Here is a 6,705-nt window from a genome sequence, read left to right on the forward strand (position 1 = left end):
TGGCAGCCCATGTGATGCTCTGTATACTTCAGAGTGAAATTCCATAGAAGTAGAATCACACAGTATGTCCACTTCTGTGTCCAGTCTCTTTCCCTCAGCATAATGTTTTTTGATGTTCACCTATGCTATTGATCATATCAATAATATATTCCCTTTCATTGCCTAGTAGCTTTCCATTGAGCTTCTCCTGTGACTCAGTAAAAACTCCACCGGCAATGTGGAAGACCTGGATTTGATCTCTGGGTTGGGATGATCTCCTAGAAGAGGGCATGGCAACCCACTCCAGTATTCTTGCCTGAAGAATCCCCATGGAGAGGACCCTGATAGGGTGCAGTCCATGGGGTCACAAACAATCGGACATGACTGAGCAACTCAGCACAGCACTAGCTTTTCATTAAATGGATATACCACAATTTGTGTTGATAGAATTGATTCCAGTTTTTCATTAATAAAGATAAAGCTGCTAGAAACATTCTGTACAAACCTTTTGGGAGGACCTATGTTGTTTTTTATTAATTTTTTAAATATTTACTTATTTGGCTACATAGTGTCTTTAGTTGCGGCATGTGGGATCTTAGTTCCCCAACCAGGGATGGAACCCCAACCTCTTCCTTCATTGGGAGCTCAGAGTCTTAGCTAATGGATTACCAGGAAAGTCCAGGACATATGTTCTTATTTCTCTTGGATTAATACCAAGAAGTGGAACTGTTGGATCATATGGTAAGTCTATGTTTTAATTTTACAAGAAGCTGCCAAACTGTTTTCCCAAAATGACTGTACCATTTAACATTCCCCCCAGCAGAGTATGAGAGTTCCAGTCGTTCCACATACGCACCAACTTGATATAATTATGCTTTGAATAAATAAACAAAAGCATAGCACGCTCCTATCTCCTGGAAACAACTCACTTTCTTCCCCTGCATGGGTGACCCAGAAGTTCCTCTGAATTCAGAGTTTAAAATGGGAGGCATCATCCAGGGTACCAAGGAATAAAATAGAAATAATGACAAGCTCCAAGTTCACCTAACTCCCAGGGGTGCCTTACTTTTACTGGCCTGTATCCAGCAGCAGAAATTTAGAAAAGTTTATCCAACATTTTATTGCTAACCAAAAGAGGCAGGTAGCGTGGGGTGATTTACAGCAACAGCAGAAAGGGTTTAGGTGAGATTTGTTTACTAGGCAACAATCCGTAAAAGACGATTAGATGCAGTTCCCCTTCAGCTCAGTTCAATCACTCAGTCATGTCTGACTCTTTGCCACCCCATGGACTGCGCCAGGCTTCCCTGTCCATCACAAAGTCCCGGAGCCTTGTTTACTAGGAGACAATCTGTAAAAGAGGATTAGATGCAGTTCCCCTTAGGCAGTATTTCTCCAACTACAGTTTAAGAATCTTCCTCCCACCTCCCACCCACTTGTGCCGGGATCATTTAGGGGCTTGTTGAAGAATTGCAATATTTGATGCCAGACTACCCCTCATCTCTCATACGTGCAAACGCCACTCGGCTTTATAGATGCTGAATTTTGGGGAACAGGACCTGAACTTTTCCCTTCCTGGTTCAGGCAGATGCAGCACTGACCGGAGTGGAATTTTGTTAAAGCCCTCGGGATAGGTATTGCCTTGCTGGTCCTGGCTCTGCCAAACTCAAACTGTTGGATCACATGGTTAAGTCTCTGTTTTAATTTTACAGGAAACTACCAAACTGTTTTCCCAAAGTGATTGATTGTACCAGGATGGGGAAGTGGAGGTCCCTCTCTTCTAGCTAAAGCTGTCTGAGAAGCCAGAATGGACTTCCCCCACCCAAGCACTTGCCTGACTTTCCCAGTTCACAAACACTGTCCGCCTCCCCCTCCTTACCCCTCTCAGCCTCAGCCCCAGCTCAGGGTTAGGGCTTTTCCTAGCAGAATGAAGCTTTTCCTTGTGTCTTCAGCAGGCACCCTCGTTCTTCCCTTCCTTGCACATGCACTTGGCAGTAGCTGTCTGGAGTCACATATTCCTGGCCTGGTGCCTCACCCAGACTCTGACACATAGAAGGCGCTCAATTCATACTTGCAGGATTACAGCAAGGTGTTCCTGATGGTCATCTCTGATCTGTAGAAGTTGCTGATTTTCTTTATGAGCTGCTTCATATGAAATGTTATAGTTTTATTTTTGTTTGGCCAAAATCAAATTTGTCTTCATTGAGTTGAATTCCGTTTTATTCTCAGCCATTCCATTTTCCCTTCCCTCAGGTCTTCCCCAGCTTCATCCATTTTCAGGTACCTGGTCCCACCTGCCTGCATGCTTAGTCTCTCTGATGCTTTTTCAGATACACTGAGGGGCAACTCTGCCACTGAGCAAGTCCCCAGACAACGGGGGACTATCTTAGCTAGTTTTGCCTTTTTTTTTTTTGCCACACAGCACAGCATGTGGGATCTTAGTTCCCTAGGGATCAAACCTGTGCCCACTGCAGTAGAGAAAATGGAGTCTTAACCTCTGGAATGCCAAGGAAGTCCCTCTGTTTGTTTTTCTTGAAGTATAATTGATTTACAATGTTGTGCCAATGTCTGCTGTATAGCAAAGCGACTCAGTTATACATATATATATACATTCTTTTCATTATGGTTTATCCCAGGAGATTGGATAGAGTTCTCTGTGCTATGCAATAGAAACTTTTTCTCAACGGGACAATATAGTTTTGATTTGTTTTAATTTGTATTGAGACAAATGACACAATAAAGTGCAGAAATCTTAATGGTATAGTGCAGTGAATTTTTCATAACAGCTCTCCTGGGATATAATTCATATATTAATACAATTCACTCAATTAAACTTTTAGTGGTGTTTTGCATATTCACAGAGTTGTGCAACCATCACCACAATTAATTTTAGAATATTTTTGCTACCTCAAAAGGAACTTTTGAGCTCATGAGTTGTCACTCTCTATGTCTCCCTTTTCTCCACTCTGGGCCTGGAAATCACTACTCTGTGCTGGACATTCATAGGAATGGAATCGGACAATATGTACATTGTTGTGACTGGCTTCTTTCACTTAGCATGATGTTTTTAAGATTTATTTATGTTGTAGCCTGGGTCAATGCTTCATTTTTTTTTCCTGCTGAATGATATTCTTTTATGATGGATATACCAATTCTGTTTTCCAATTGTCAGTCGATGGATGTGTGGGTTTGTTATGACCTGAATTATGTCCTTCAAAAATTAGGGAACTATACTCAAGAACCTATTAACAATGTATAATGTAATAACATATAAAGAATTTTAGAAAGAACACATTCACTAGTGGCTCAGTGATAAAGAATCCGCTTGCCAATACAGGAGATGCAGATTTGATCCCTGGGACAGAAGATCCCCTGGGGAAGGAAATGGCAACCCACTCCAGTATCCTTGCCTGTAGAATCCCACGGCCAGAGGAGCCTGGGGGGCTACAGTCCATGGGGTCTCTAAAGAGTCAGACATGAACGAGCGACTGAACAACAATGAATACACATGTGTATGTACATATATATATATAACTGAATCACTTTGCTGTACACCAGAAACTAACACAACGCTGTAAGTCATCTGTATTTCAATAAAATAAAAAATGAAATATTCACATGTTGAAGTCCTAATTTCAAGCACTTAAAAATGTGATTGTATTTGAAGACAGGGTCTTTAAAGAGGTAATTAAGTAAAATGAGGATGGGCCCTAATCCAACTGACTGGTTTCCTTAGAATAGGAGGAAATAGGGACACAGACACACAGAGAGAAAACTCTGTTAGAATACAGGGAGGAAACAGTCAAGTAGAAGCCAGTGAGAGAGGCCTCAGAAGAAACCAACTCTGTTGACACTTTGATCTCTGTCTTCCAGCCTTCAGAATGGTGAGAAAATACATTTCTGTTTAAGGCACATAGTCTATGGTACTTTGCTTCAGCAGCCCTGAAAGTGAAAGTGTTAGTCACTGAGTCGTGTCTAACTCTTTGCCACCCTATAGACTATAACCTGCCAGGCTCCTCTGTCCATGGAATTCTCCAGGCAAGAATACTGGAGTGGGGAGCCATGTCCTCCTCCAGGGGATCTTTCCCACGCAGGGATCGAAGCCAGGTCTCCCGCATTGCAGGCAGATTCTTTACTGTCTGAGCCACCAGGGAGCACCTAGCAAACGAATAAAGGGTTGTCTCCTCCTGTTGGCTACAACGAATAACGCTGCTATGAACAACGTTTGGGCTTTTGTTTTGTTTTGTTTTTTGTTCTTGGCCATGCCACATGCCATGTGGGATCTTAGTTCCCCAATCAGGGATGAAACCTACACCCTCTGCAGTGGAGGAGCAGAGTCTTAACCACTGGAACCGCCAGGGAAGTCCCTGAATATTTGTATACAGGTTTTTGGTGTAGACATATGTTCTCATTTTGCTAGGAGAAATTCTACCTAGAAGGGGAGTTTACACGATGAATTTTTACATATGTTTACATGCCTGTTACCACCACCTAGATCAAGAAATAGAATATTTCCAGCTCCAGTGGGTTCTTTTAGGCTCTTTCCCTATTTAACCCTCTTCCCTATTCCTACAGGATAACCAGTCTTCTGATTTCTATCATTGTTTTGTGTTCTCACCACAAAAAAGAAATAATAATTGTGTGAGATGATAGAGGTATTAGCAATTGCTAAGGTGGTAATCATATTGCAATATATGAATGCATCAAATTAACATGTTTTATACCTTAAATTTATATAATATTTTATGTCAATTATAGCTCAAACAGACAAATAAATAGTTTTACCTGTTCCTGTATATCATGTAAATAACTTATTATATACTCTTCAGTGTCTGACTTATTTCATGTAATATTTGATTTTATATTTCATATTTCGTGCAATATATTCACTCATGTTCTCACATATAGCCTTAGTTTGTTCATGATCATTTCTGCATAGCATCCCAAATAAATTTTGAGCATATCACAATTTATTAACCCATTCTACAGTTGATGAACATTTGGTTTGCTTATATTTTGTTGAAGAATGAATTTCTAATTCTTTGATTAGATATGACATTCATTTCAGTTAGATGTGCACTCAAGCGTGGAATTCCTGGGCAAGCCTGTAGGATATGCATTTATCGGTTATATAAGTTCCAGCCATCCATGTATTCATAAATATCTCCACTTCTCATGAGTTGGTGATTCTCAAGTATTTATGGTTAGCCTTTGCTTCCCCACCCCCTCCACTAACCTCTTAATTTCTACCAATGAGTTTTGGGTTCTTTCTTCTTCTATCTCTCAATGATCCCGGGAGCTGGCCCATTAGTTGGTCACCTTATGATTACCTGGAGGTACTTAGACAATTGACAAGCTGGGAAGGGGAAATAAGGCCTTTGGCAGGGAGTAAAGGGGGAGGTTGCCATTTGGAATGACTTTTTTCCCCTTTGGCCATACCATGGGGCTTGTGGGATCTTAGTTCCCTGACCAGGGATTGAACCTGGGCCCTCGGAAGTGAAAGCTCAGGGTCTTAACCACTGGATTACCAGGGAATTCCCAGGAGGTTGCTATTAGGGAGTCATCCTAGTGTCTGCTACAGAAGTGCACTCATACTCACCAACCCTGTCAGTGAAGATAGAACTTTCAGGGTAGTCTTTAAAAAATCCTTTTTGTTTGATATTTTCCACATGCTCACAGGTATATCCATCTATTACGGAAGAAACACTTGTGAAAGCACTGATAGAACATAGTCTCCTAGTCAAGGCGCCAGGCCGTGAAACACGCTATTGGTTTGCCCTTCAGGCTCCGAAACGTTTACATTATTCTGTCAATTCTGAAGCAGGTGGCTAGGAAACTCAGCTGACTTCTGGGGGCTCATACATACTCATAAGGAGAATGGAGATTGGACCTGAGTCCCCAGGGCATGCTGGAAAATCGTCCAGAGCTCCTGGTTACTAGGCAGAGTTCCCAGAAGCTGCTGCTCTCTGCCCCCTGGCTTCCTCAGCCCTTAGATGCTTGCACAGAGCCCTTCTAGATCCAGAGAAGGAGATACCAGGCTCACTTGCGTCATAACCTGATTTTCCAGAAAACTCACAGCTGTCTTGGCCCCATGCTGCCGAAGAAAGTACTTCCTGTTTCCCCGGGGGAAGAACCTTAGTGCATAGTCATTGTTTTTCTAAGGGTGGTTTGCTGGCTGGCAGAAGTAGTGTCATGCGGGGTGGGGTGGGGAGGATGGCTCATTAAGGTGCATTTTCAGGCCCACTTCACACCTATTAGATAAATAGGTAAACGTTTCTGCGGCAGAGTCCCAGAATGTTCATTTTAGAAGTTGGTGGGTTCATTTTAGAATTTTAGAAGATTCTTGTGTACAGTGAACTTGGAGAACCAAGTTCAATTACAGGAAAATTAACAACATAGATACATTCTTGAAACTATATCCAGTCCCAAGCACCTGCTCCCACCAGCTTGAAGAGCTTGCAGTTGTACCCACCTTCTCTTGTCCCTGCTAGGACTTTGAAAGCAGTTTCTGTCTGCTGTGACTTGTCAGGCTTTCCTTATCCTTCAAGATTTGGCTTTGATCTCACATATTACAACAAGCCTTTTAAGAACTCTGGGTAAGGTACCCCTCCTCTGGCCCCCACTGCCTCCTGTGATCACCAATCAGAGCCCCTAGAGAGCTACAGTATTGTTACCTGAGGAGGTGCCTGTCTATCCTCTCGAACTGAACCAGCTGCTCCAAGTCTGGGC

This window comes from Ovis canadensis, chromosome 17 (assembly GCF_042477335.2).
Source record: "Ovis canadensis isolate MfBH-ARS-UI-01 breed Bighorn chromosome 17, ARS-UI_OviCan_v2, whole genome shotgun sequence".
Lineage (NCBI taxonomy): Eukaryota > Metazoa > Chordata > Mammalia > Artiodactyla > Bovidae > Ovis > Ovis canadensis.